The following is a 12,726-nucleotide window of genomic DNA, read 5'->3' as shown; positions in this document are numbered from 1 at the left end:
AAAGGAAGAAAAACTGCTTTACAGTAGCAAATTGGAGAAATGGGCAGTCCTCCCTGTGATGAATTGTAGCCTGAGCAAAGAAGAATTTGATGATTCAAAATCTACTTTAGCAGGGGGAGCATTTTAGATAAGTCTCAAGGTGTTATGGCTAAATTGATAGCAACCTGTCAAGAGTTCAGACGTGCCCTACCTATACTTCATGCCAGTCCTTATGCTTTGCTCGCTGGAGGAAGGCACACTCTGAACAGAGAGTTGTCCAAGACTGCAAGCCACCATCGCCACCGCTCTGAACTTGCTGCGGGTGCCTGTGTTGGGGCTGTTGGCGTTCTGTCGGTTTAGCCGGTCTTCCGTGGTGCGGCTCACCCCCCCACGGTGGTCCGTGCACACTAGTGACACCTGCATCCTGGCTTGTGGCCGGCCGTCCCAATAGAAGAGTCTAATTAAACTCTCTGCTTGTGAAGTCGGGTAGGACAAACTCCCAGAGGTGTAACGTTTGAGGACCCTGCAGAGCGTGAGAAAGATCAGTGCCAACTACCCCGAATCAAGCCTCACGCGCCGTGCCTCCGTTAGAAATCACTGCCCAGTCGCTTAAGTGACTAAGCTCACAATGTTCAGAAGAAGAAAAGAGGGGCAGGAGGGTGGGGGGACAGATCAGAGTGGATTCAAACAGTGAAGGACCGCTGATCAGGTGAAAAGAAAATCCTCTCAAAGGAAGTCCAAATCCAAGCACAACGATACAGCATCTCCATCTCAGCTGGTGTGAGAATCAAATATGCAATCACTGCAGACTTCAGACATAAAACGCAGGTCAAGGACAAAGATTTAAATCTTTTTCAAAAAAAAGAGTCCCAAAAATCTAAATCAGAGCTTGTGTAAATTTCCCTCTGCAAGTTTTTCCTTGATTCCTCCGGGTGTCCTCTCGCTTTATCTGTTAATCAGAGGCTCATCAGAGGCTCATCAGAGGCTGACAGGCAGATTTAGAGTCTTGCAATTTCCTTTTAAAGCTGAGCTCAGTCCTCGAGATAACACCTCTCGCTGCCAAGCTTTAAGAGTAGAAACGCATAGATCCACACAAAGGGATGGAGAGAATACAACACGAACACACAGTTCCAGGAGGTTTTCATCTCGCCTTCTGAGTCCGCCTTGACAGTTGTGCCGGCTGCTGGATACTACTGCATGTTAGCAAAAGGGCAACCTCATATTCACTTGCCAGCGCTGGCCGTTGCCCTGCTGAAACTTACATCTGTATGCCTAGTGCTCAGCGTAAAGCTGCACGGTGCACGCAGACAAGAGATGGGAGGAGAGAGAGAGAGAGGGAGGGAGGGAATGTGGTGGGAGGGATATGAAGAGAAGCTATGAGGAGGAATATTCAGAGAGCCACAGCAGCGTGAGAGAGCAAGGCATTGAAATCTGCTGTTTACAGCGGCATTCTTAAGAAAAAGGTAGTGCATTTCCCTCTTCTTTGTCCGCCTGATGCCCTGCAGTGCCAATCTAGTTCATTCTATCAGAAGAAAAAAGGGGGAAGCTGAATACTCACTGGTCAGGACTTTGCAATAGCCTATGGCTCCGGAAAAGGGGGCTCTCACGTGGGTGTGTTCAACTGGCCATGAAATATTCATTATGCAACTTTATCTGTGTTATTACATGTTAAAGGCAGGGCTGTCTGGTCTGAGGCTGAACTTGCACGCTTGTGTTCGTCTTTACTGCTTTATTCATTGTGATTCAAAAAAAACATTTAAACATTTAAATCTACATTTTTAAACTTAGAAAAGAATGAATGTTGCAGGATAAAACGCCTGAATACATTCCCGTATAACATCTGTTATTAATGGTTATTTGATACTCACCTGATGAACAATGAGAGCATTCTTAGACGAGGTGAGTGGTAACAAAATGATATAGGTTGGAGGTTGAAAGTAAACACCACAGTAATTGCAACAGTGGATGCAGATTGAAGAGACAGTAGATCAGACACACGCTCCCAGTAATATGATAGTGAAGCTTATCTGAGTGGACCAGCTAGTGTGCTAGGAGACAATTAAACGAGATGCCATCAGGAGCAGACATGTATTGAGAAGCAGTGGAGGAAACAGGCGGTTGCTAACCGACAGCTTTATTCTTGGAGCGATGACCTTTGGTCTCCGAGACTTAAATAGAGCCCTGAGGGGAGAAGTGGTTCAATTCAACTAAAATCTGATTTAAATTTCACACTGTGTGAAGAGAGCAGAGAAGCCAGCCTCAAAACTGCCTTGCGAATGCTCCTTCCTATAACAAAGTGTGTGAGGGATTGAAAAGGAAGCCCCCTGAGCCAGCATGAATGCGACTGCATAGCAATCTCTACAGTGGCGGCCGAGGCAGCACATAGATAGATGGGGAACACGTTTGAGGCCGATGCCATTCGCTTGCTACTGATTTCGACAAAGCAGTTGAGCATAAGAGCGGTCTGACATGGCGTCCACAGGGTACGGTGCATGCACTCTCTGCCAGTGCTGCGGAAAACGTGACGCCGACATCATCCACTCGCCTGTGCTCCAGGGCCCCCAGGAGTCGTGACATGGGGAAGGTGCTGAGAAGTGGACGGGGCTAGGGACAGGAGCTCCGGCTGCACAGATTCACGTAAAACCACAAAATGAGCTCGACAAAAATCCGGCCCCAGCTAGATACGGGAACACTTGCACAACATCGGCATGCCTTACGGTATTCAAGCAATAGGGTGAAATAGACTATACTCATTCACAACCTTTATCCTACAGTATATTGTTTAGCCTTTAATACCCTGCCACAGCTGTTCATGGCTACTGAAACCATGTGACCACTGATTTATTGTCTTTACTAAACCATATTAATCCTTTGAACCTTGATTTATCTGCATCTGAAAGTGCAATGTATCGTGATCAATACAAGCGTGCATCATCCGTCAGACAAGTGATCCATCACCTGAATGAATCAATGGAACAAACATTTTTCCTTCTGGCATTTTGTCCAGCTTACTCATCACCAGATGCAAACCATATTGCATCAGTTTGTATTTATAATCTTTACTGTAAAATATCTTCAATAAAAATGACATGATGCACCGACGCCTTGCAATTACCAGGAGCGATAAAACCGCGACAAAAATATGCCAACAGAGTGAGCAACACATAAGCTCAATCCAATACACCATGCCCGTCACACTTACTATGATTGGTGATTGGTGAAACATTTTATATCTCCTTTGTTAGAAACCTACAACCTTGTTCCACATGTGCTCACTTATCAGAACTCATACAGTGCACTCACGCCATTGCTGAAGGGGAGGTCTTTCATCTGCGTGACAATCAAGCTCCATAAACTACCTCTGTGTTCATTTCATGACTGAAGTTGCGTGACACATCGGCCGGCACTGCAGAGGACACATCGCCTCCTGGCCTGCTGGTGATCTCATTCCCTCTAAACCCTCTAGAGCAGGGGTCTTTCTTCAAGTTCGACTTGATAATAAAAATATCCCCATAGTCGAAATTATGAGATAGAAAGTCGAAGTTATGAGATAGAAAGTCATAATGATGAGATACTTAAACATAGAAGCAGCTCTTTGGCTGGTTACTGTACATTTGACATGGAAATGTATTGGACATTGAAGACTACTTTAAACGTGGCTTTAAAACACATGAAATACTTCATGTCGGATTGTGCAAACGCACCCTTGAAAGGATTTTAAGCTTTGAACAAAGTTATTGTAATAACTTGTGTTTGATATTTGTCTTTGATATTTTCTTCAATAGTTTGATCTTTGATAGAGTCATGTGGGTTCCTTAACCCTAAATTAAAAGGATTTAAGTTATATCAACAGAAATGTGCTTAAATATATGTTTACATTTCTATAACTGCATGTACAATATTTTTACACTTGAATAATCAAATGCAGACACAGTTATTTACCAATATGTTAGGGAGTAGTTACATTTACACAGTCTTACATTTACAACCGGCCCTTTGAGGGCGACCGTGACGCTGATGTGGCCCGGAGTGAAAATGAGTTTGAGACCCCTGATCTAGAGAGTTATTATCTCATTCGGCCTTTTCATGCACACTTTAATCAGGATTCTTTTCTTAATGCTAGTATTGAGCAATTACTGGCCTGAACTATTAGCTGCTTTGTGTTCATTCATCAGAGTCTGCAGAAGCAAACTTCTTGGAATGAACCCTCTATTCAAGATAAATAGTCATAAAGGATGCTGAACTAAATATAAGAAAGTCTGATCTTTGCATAATGCCTTAAAGTGCCGCTGTTAAATTGTTAATTAGCGACATTGTGTTCATGGTGCGTAAAGTAGGGGGGACTCAGCCCAATGCACGACTGTTCTTTTACGATAAAAAGTAATTCATGCATCAATGCAAAGCGACACAATTGAACAATACCTGAGAAACAAATCCCATCAGTTACCATTGTTAGCGCTGGACTCAGCTGGTTGTTAGACAGCCCTGCTGAGCAAATCTCAGCGTAAAGAAAAGAAATCCATCTCCTCCCACTCCACATAGCATCACAATGTCCTCCCTCGAGTCGTGGCCTTCGTCTCCTTTCCTTGATTAAGTGCCTGATTTAGTGGTTGTCCCAAAATCTAGTGAGCTGCTAAAACCCCTGTCAGACACTCAGTGTGTGTGAATGCAGAGCACTGATAGGGCCCGGCCCTGCGCTTCATTCAGTGTGCGGGGGAGGAAGAGGAGAGAATACAGCTTAACGTGTGCGTTTGTGCGATCACGACTACAGCAGAGTAAAATTCACCAACAACAGCTTGCTTTAGTGTGGCCGGAGAAGGAAAACAAAAGAATACCTCGTTAAGAATACAAGAAAGGAAAGCTGCAGAAACACTCACACTTAAAATGATTGGTTTTGTTCTGTTAATCCTTTCAGCCCTGATCGAGAGGAAGGGTTGGCGATCAGAGCATAATGAAGCACCGGTAGTCCGCCCCGGCTGTAGGGGAGGTTTTGCTCGGACAGCTGACTTCTCCCAGCTTACAGCCCACATAGTGCAGCTGAGCACCATCAGCGGCAGAGAGGGAAAGACTACTACTGTGTTTTCATCAACAGAAAATTAGGAACGGACCACGGAGGTACAGTGGGCCACCGTCATGAGCAGAGATCCTTCACCGCAACGGCAGCATTAGCTCTAAAAATAGTCACTTGCTCTCTGAATCAATTCTACACAGTGAGACTAGACAATACACAAAGAACGCCCTCAGCCACTGAAAGGGGAAAAGGACTCCCAAATTTGATATTGGCGAGCGTCTCATGCGGCCGTTCACTAATTTGGTCTCAGGGGCAGTCTGGGTACCTCCAGCGATTTGGGATTGGCACATGAACTGGCATCCAGAGTGGCTGCAGGGCGCTAGGCCTGAACTGTCCCAGCTAGTTGGGCAAGCACTGGCTTTCTGTATTACTGCAGAGATCCTCTACAATTAAAAAGGGAAATTACATCTCAAGGTAAAGACTCCTTCAAGCTAAACAGAATAACCTCTTCTCAACGGCTTCATCTCCTTCTAGCTGTGCCTTCTTCTCTCTACATCTCATACCGTTAACTTAAGAAAGCGTGTCCACAGGCACCAGGCCAGGAAAATGCAGTTTGTGACATCAGGCAGTGATTGTTAGAGCACCATTCACCAAGCGGAGGATGACCACAGTTGTATCATCTGTAACTGTTGGCCAGCTGTCTCATGGAGGTTAAAGTTCCACTTACTGAGGGTTTGATTGAACAACATTAGTGAGGGTTTGAGTGTAAAGGATAGCATCCCTGAGATAGGAGTGGTGAAGCAGAGGTGTGTGTAGGTGTGTGTGTGTGTGTGTGTGTGTGTGTGTGTGTGTGTGTGAGAGAAAGGGCTTAAGAGAGGTAATGGAAAGTGATGTGAGGTCAGACAGATCGACAGTGGTCATCGACAGATGCCGTCATGCTTTTCTAGCAGCTTAAAGCCTCCTGAGGCTGGGTCAGAACATTACTAATGGTTGACCCTTTCATCGCTGCAATGACAATGTAATTAACTGATGCAGAAAAATATTTGCGAATAGTATTCTATATTAGGTTATCTTCGTATCAATCTTTTGTGTCATTTTGTTAAAGCTAAATATTATCTTCGTTTTTCTAGGATTTCCTGAGAGAACAGTGCGGAGAGAAGCCGGTCACAGCTGTGTGCAGCGAGTGCAGCAATTCTTAATTCTCCAGTGAATGTGACAGATTCCCCGCAGACAGCAGGGCTCAGAAGGAGTTGTCGTTTCAGGTGTTCCCCTTGACAGATCTAACGGAGCGAGAGGGCCGACACGATTATACACAACAACAGAAGAGAGGGAACCCCTGTCATCATAATGAAGTCATTACGATGACTTTTGGCTTTAGCTGTTCTCAGATTATATGTCATTAAAACTATGGGGAGAATAGGGACAACAGATTTGTGAATTGTTGTTGTATTTTCAATGGGTTACTATAGCCAGATATTGATCCAAGAAAGACAACATATTTCTGATACAGTATGCAATAGAGTAAAAACACAGAAAATACGTTGACTACTACAAAACAGCAGGGAGCCCGCGGCGATGTAGGGAATTCAGATGTGCTTAAACCAAACGGGGCTGAGTCACACAGTCCGAGGGAGCGCGCTCACTAATCTGGAGGAAGCGCAGTAATCTGACCTGTTCATCGGAAGGTCCTCCAGCCTGCCTGTGTGCATTTGTCATACCAAAGGTTCACACAGAGGAGCGTTGCTAGGCAGAAATGCTTTATATTGCACGCATTTCAGTGGGAAGATGTGGCTGCATCTTTGTAACGCAACATCCACGACACTCACTGGCTAGCTAGCTTGCCATGATGGACAGGCGTAGAGTTTTATCAACGAGAAGTCAGAGGCACTGATCCCGTCGGTGGAGGAGAGGATACCTCACCTTTTCTTACCAACTATCTCAATGAACCCTCTCCAGAGCCAGATGTAGCCATCCATCAAATGGCAGTCAATATACACCCATTAATACAATGTTAATGTTAGGTGCCATCATGTGGTTTAGCCTTTCAGTGTTCATGTTGTTTGTCATTGTCATACAGACCTAAAAAGGTGCTGATGGAAAAAAAAAGATTTTAGACTTCAGAACTTTGCCATTTATTTAAATAACACCAACTGTCAACAACTGCTAACTTTAGTAGATAATTAAAATGATCAACTTAAATTGGCAAAACATTGTTTGATAAAAGAAGACGCATAATTTATATGATCGAAACATCTAGTGGAGCCATTTCAGGGAAAGGATGTCGCTGGTTGTGTTCTTTAAACAGGTATTCCGGATCACATTGACAGACAACACTGAACATCTCCAATCAGCCAGAAGTAGAATGAAGTCAGCTATTCTAAATATCAACGTGTATTCATTCATATTTGAGATACTCTCAATTCTCATGAAATAACTGGTTTGTCTGCATTTGTTCTGTTTAATAATGCTGACGTTATAAAGAACACTTTTATGAGAACCTGCTGGTATTGTGATGCCCTTGATCGTTCACAGCTGACGGCCAACACAGATCTATTACAGCGTTGCCGTTTGATGGTCCTGTCACACAAGTTATGCTTATGAAACAGATGGCTCCTATTTATTTCTCAGCTACTGATGCAGTCACCCTGAATGGCCTCCAGCAGTATAAATACAGAAACAAGGCAGCGGGTCTATAATGTAGTCAGGCTGCTGTTTGTATATCTGTGACATGTTGAGAGGTCAGACCAGCTCAAACCTTTTGTCTGGTGGTCCTGCCCGAGGTCTCGGCCTACACCAACACTATCACGCCTTACAAGGAAAAGACAAAAGGAGGTATCTGAAAGGAAACACCAGGCAGAGTAGTTCACAATACACACAAATGCTAGACAGTACCAGCAGAATCCAAGGACATTGAGCGACAGAAAATGACAGAAGAAAAGTGTAAGTATGTTTGTACAATAATACATTTGGTCAACTGTAGTCTGTAGTCTGTAGTCTGGAAGAAGTGGGTTCAGCCTGAGTATATATAGTATATTCTCAATGATAACACTAAATGGGGACCACAGGAGAATACACAGAGCAAAAAAAAAAAGAAAGCTATATGTTGTTACTAAGGTGCCATGAGCAATGTGGGGGGGAAGAGAGTTTCCGATCAAATACACAACAAAGCAATGAAAGGAAATATGAAGTAGGTTCCATCAAAGAGAAATTCAGTTGACAGCAAAATATATACCTGCAACCGAACTCGGGACCTGGTTTTGCTGACTTTCTGATGAATCGGTCAACCGTGACATATAAAATGTCCCTGCGCATTAAATTTGCCAGAGTGACCAAAAAAACACAGAAATAATCTAAAAGCGTCGGTGGACTTTCCCTGTGTGCCTCAGGCTTGACCTTTTAAGAAACGACTCTTACTTATATCCATCACAATGTCTGTTGCCTGAAGACCTTATTGTAATTTGCAATGGAAATGTCATAAGAGACATACAAAAATAAATCATGGCAGGTTTCCCAACAAATTCAATTTGTTGAATTCAAATGAGAAGTTCAAGCGAGAACGAAAGCAATAGACATGGCCCGAGGAAAACAAACACAACATCACATTTTATTCAGGGATGCTACTCAACAGTTTAGGAAATGTGTACTGAATGTGTACTGAACGTGCGTACGAAACTTCCAAAGCGACAACAGCACAACTCTAGAGCCCGAGTGTCTAAAGGGGTGAGGGACGCCTCCTACCGCCCGTCACTACTGGGTATTCATGAAGTACAGAGCAGCCTCCCTGCAGCCTCCAGTGACACACTCACTCACAGAGACACACACTCCTTCAGACATGGAGAAAAAACACACTGTTAATGCGGACAGGCATGAAAGTACATGAGGAGACATGGGGGAGCAAATGTGTTTGTTTTCGTTGCATCCCCACCTTTTTTGTTTTTTTACATCCCGTAGACCTAGTGCATGCTGTCTCACTGCAAAGAGGGGCGGGGCCTGCTGCACGACTGCCCCAAAATCCTGTGACACACACTGTAACACATTGTGCAATATAAACTGTGCTTTATCGTGAAAGATCAGCTTTATTGGTCTTGATTAAAGGCTCTACAGTGCAGGAAATTACACTTTGTCTGTCACTAATCTTGCACCCACACTTTCAACTATAACTACCGGTAGTAGCCAAGGCAATGTTAACATAGATGTTGACATGGCAGGCTTTATTGAAAACACGTCCACGTTCAGCAGTGTGCTGAAGGAGAGTACAGCTATAAAGGTGCTCTTACCATCTATTTGAACAACAGCGACTACTTGTGTGGCAAAGCTACGCCCTCTGTGACGTCCATGGCTGTGCTTCTTAAAACTATGATGTTATACAAACCACATATAAAGGCTTATGAATCAGATGTTACAACTTCGTAAATAACCAATGACGACAATGACCTTTGTCATTAGTTAAAGTTACAATCCTCTTGATGCATTATTCAAGTTAAAACTATACACATGGAATATAAACACAATGTACTGACCCTTAAACTGTGATCATGAATACATCTTGTTGAGCTGCCATGTATAAAGAGACTTAAATTGAAATACAACAAACAACAAACAAGAATTGTGTAATCCCTGGCACGCCCACCTCCTGTGCCCACACAACGTTTCTGACTTGAACACTTTGACAGGCTGTCAGACTCGGCCAGACACAGATAGCTCAAAGAGGAACTGGAGAGGTCACCAAATCTTTATCCAATGCCTAAACATCGTGACAAAGATGAAGCGCGACACAGCGGCTTTCATCATTGTAGCAAGACTGCGAGGCAGTGGGCTTGAGGTAGAGTAGTGGATTAACAGGTTAGGCTGCATCCCGTTCAGCTGTATCCAGTGGCAGCTGTGGACACAAGTCTGTTGCTAAATTTAGCTCTGGAGTCGGGGATCGCCTGAAGAAAAACGTCACAGTCTGACACACGTGCTGCTGAGACTAAGAAAAAATTGTTTACAGTTTAGAGTGGCTCAGTGCAGATTTATGTCAGCACCAAAAGGTTTGTGTGTGTGTCTGTGTCAGAGTATGAATGTATGAGAATGATGCTTTAAAGTAGGGCTGGGAGATGTGGAGGAATTTAAATCACGATATCTTTGACCGAATACCTCAATATCTACATTGCCATGATATTATAGGGACTATTGATGCTTTCACAATAAGGTTGTTTTGATAAATAATCATCAGATAATGACTATGGACATAAACCTGGAAAAAAAACACAAACACTTATGATCTATGCCATATTACGATGTTGAAAATCTAAGACTCCATCTAGTCTCACAACACGATATTGATATCATATCGATATATTGCCCAGGGCTACTTTAAAGCAAAGGCAAAAAACATTCCTCCATGTTTCTACACCTGGCTAAACTGATACATATCAAAACTAGTTGTCCAGGATGTTCAGCAGTGTGTGAGTGATGCACTCGCTGTGCTCAGTAAATGCACTATGGCAGTGAGTGGGAGGCATTTGAAAAGTGTATGAAGTGTTAAAGTGAAGCATTGCCACCATCTAGTGGAGAACAGCTGTTAGTGACAGAACTACTCAAAGGGTGTCACTTAATATATACTCAGTGTGTGGAATATACAGAACATTCTGAAAGTTGCAAACATGTTCTTCAGCTCATTTTTCTGTGTTTAGTTTGTATTTCTATTGTTGAGGAAAACCTGAATACTTTTAAAGTATTTCTATTTCTGTCCATGTTTGCTTATTAAACTTGCGTTAGATCTGAAACGATTTGCTGCTTCTCTAAATTCTATCTCATTGAAAATGTATATATTTTGGATTCAGACCGTTAGTGGGCAAAACAAAGCAAGACATCCCCTCCGGCTCTGATTTATTAGACTGAACGATCGGCAGATAATGAAAACAACAATTAGTTACAGCCCTAACCATCTTTTTTTCAAAACAACAATAAATCAAATGACTGTTTAATATAAGTTATAGCAGAGCTCTAAAAAGCTTGTTTCCTTTTCTTCCTGCGCAAACTGTTTTGGTTTTGCAGCCCCCACATTGACGGTGTGCTGAGTCTCAGCTGGTCTAATCATCCGGAGCACAGAGCACTCTGTTAAGCCCACTGTGCACTACCTGACCAACACCAAAAGACAGACAGACAAAGAGGCTGCTGGACATAATGGAGCATCTCACAGCTAAAAACATTTTTCTCAGAATACGAGAGTCATCAGGTGCTGACGTTCCTCCATGTTTGCTGCATATATAAATAACCTGTCAATGAACCTGTAATGAGGTGCTGACTGTACTTGTGTCTGCTTGTTTTTCTGCCCCCTAGTGGCAAAACCGTGACTAATTATTCTTCAATAAAACTACTAAAAGAAAGCAGCAATGAGCTGCCTAACCAATAGCAAACGTTTAGGTGCATTTCATTTCATTACATACAGGTGAAAAACGTATTTTTTCTCCAAAGGATCCAAGATATAATGTAGGCGTGCTGTACATTGAGGAACAGTTGTGGTCAGACAAAGCTTTGCATGTCTGAACTTCTAAATGGAGGTCTGAATGGAGATTTGAATTACACAATATGTATAACCTTGAAACCACATGACAAGGAATACAACTAGTACTCACACTAACTAGTAAATGAGTCTTAGAAACAACACTATTAACCATATCTTTTTGAAGTAATCCTGATTACACTCCATCTAGAGCAGGTAAAATGCCAAACAAGAAAAACAAGGTGTGCATGTACATGCTGAGTAGTGAGCAACCCGCAGAGTTCAACAGAAGAGAGAGAGAGAGAGAGCGAGAGAGCAAGAGAGAGAGAGAGCGAGAGAGAGAGAGACCCTCACCCAAATATAACCTCTTTGCTTGTGTTAGTTGGAAAATGTGTTGGCGGTGTTAACGATGGTTAAATGCAGCTTGGTAGCAATGCCTACCAAGCTTCCTGACCACACAGCTGAAATAATGATGAGTTTGAGTCAGAGGCCGCATGTACTTGACCCGATTGCAGAACCAATTACAGAATTGCAAGCGATCACGATACAAGTAACAGCAGATCCTGTGGTAAACCGAGACCAACGGTTAAACACAACACCACAAAGGAATACCATAAATCACAAGATCCATTAGGCTGAACAGAAAAAGATCGATCAAACAGCTGTGTGTTACTTACTGATATGTCATTTTGAAGGTTACTGTAGTAGGCTCTCTGAGGTTTGTAAATATAGAACCACACATGCTTTTTGCAATATTAAAACAAATTTTCGACAAAGCTGCACCCAGCGATGGGCCAGTGACTGAGCGTTACACAACAGGGCCGAGGAAACACGCCAGCGCGGTGCGGACACACAACACTGCCTGCAGACGAAGGTAAAACTCGTTCATCCCAGACGTGGCGACAGCAGCCAACCACACCTGGGTTCTAGTCACTGGTCTCGGTGAAAAACAACAGCAGCCATGCCTGTGTGTGAGGAAAGCTATCCATGTCCATGACAACATCAGCTTAGCTAATACAGCCAGCACGACAGCCTCTCAGCCCGCTGCACGGACTTAATCCTTTGAACAGCAACAGTTTGGTTCGGCGTCATTGTGTAGACGAAACAGACAAAGTGAGCAAATGGTTCAAATTGCATCTGTTGTTCTGCCTTGAGGGGGCATTTTATACTTGTTAGAGAATCTATAAGTGATCTTTGGAGGTATAAAATATATACATATAAACTTAAATCTTGGACGTTTAAACTAAAG

General features: G+C 43.1%; 1 protein-coding gene across 6 annotated transcripts in view; it reads right to left on the bottom strand.

Annotated features, from left to right (window-relative positions):
* kcnab2a (potassium voltage-gated channel subfamily A regulatory beta subunit 2a) overlaps positions 1-12,726 on the bottom strand; it is a gene marked incomplete at its 5' end in the record, with an annotated part of 90,936 nt that overhangs the window by 23,867 nt on the left and 54,343 nt on the right. The window lies entirely within an intron of this gene.

This window comes from Melanostigma gelatinosum, assembly GCF_949748355.1.
Source record: "Melanostigma gelatinosum genome assembly, chromosome: 3".
NCBI classification, from domain to species: domain Eukaryota; kingdom Metazoa; phylum Chordata; class Actinopteri; order Perciformes; family Zoarcidae; genus Melanostigma; species Melanostigma gelatinosum.
This window is presented reverse-complemented; position numbering and strand designations above follow the sequence as displayed.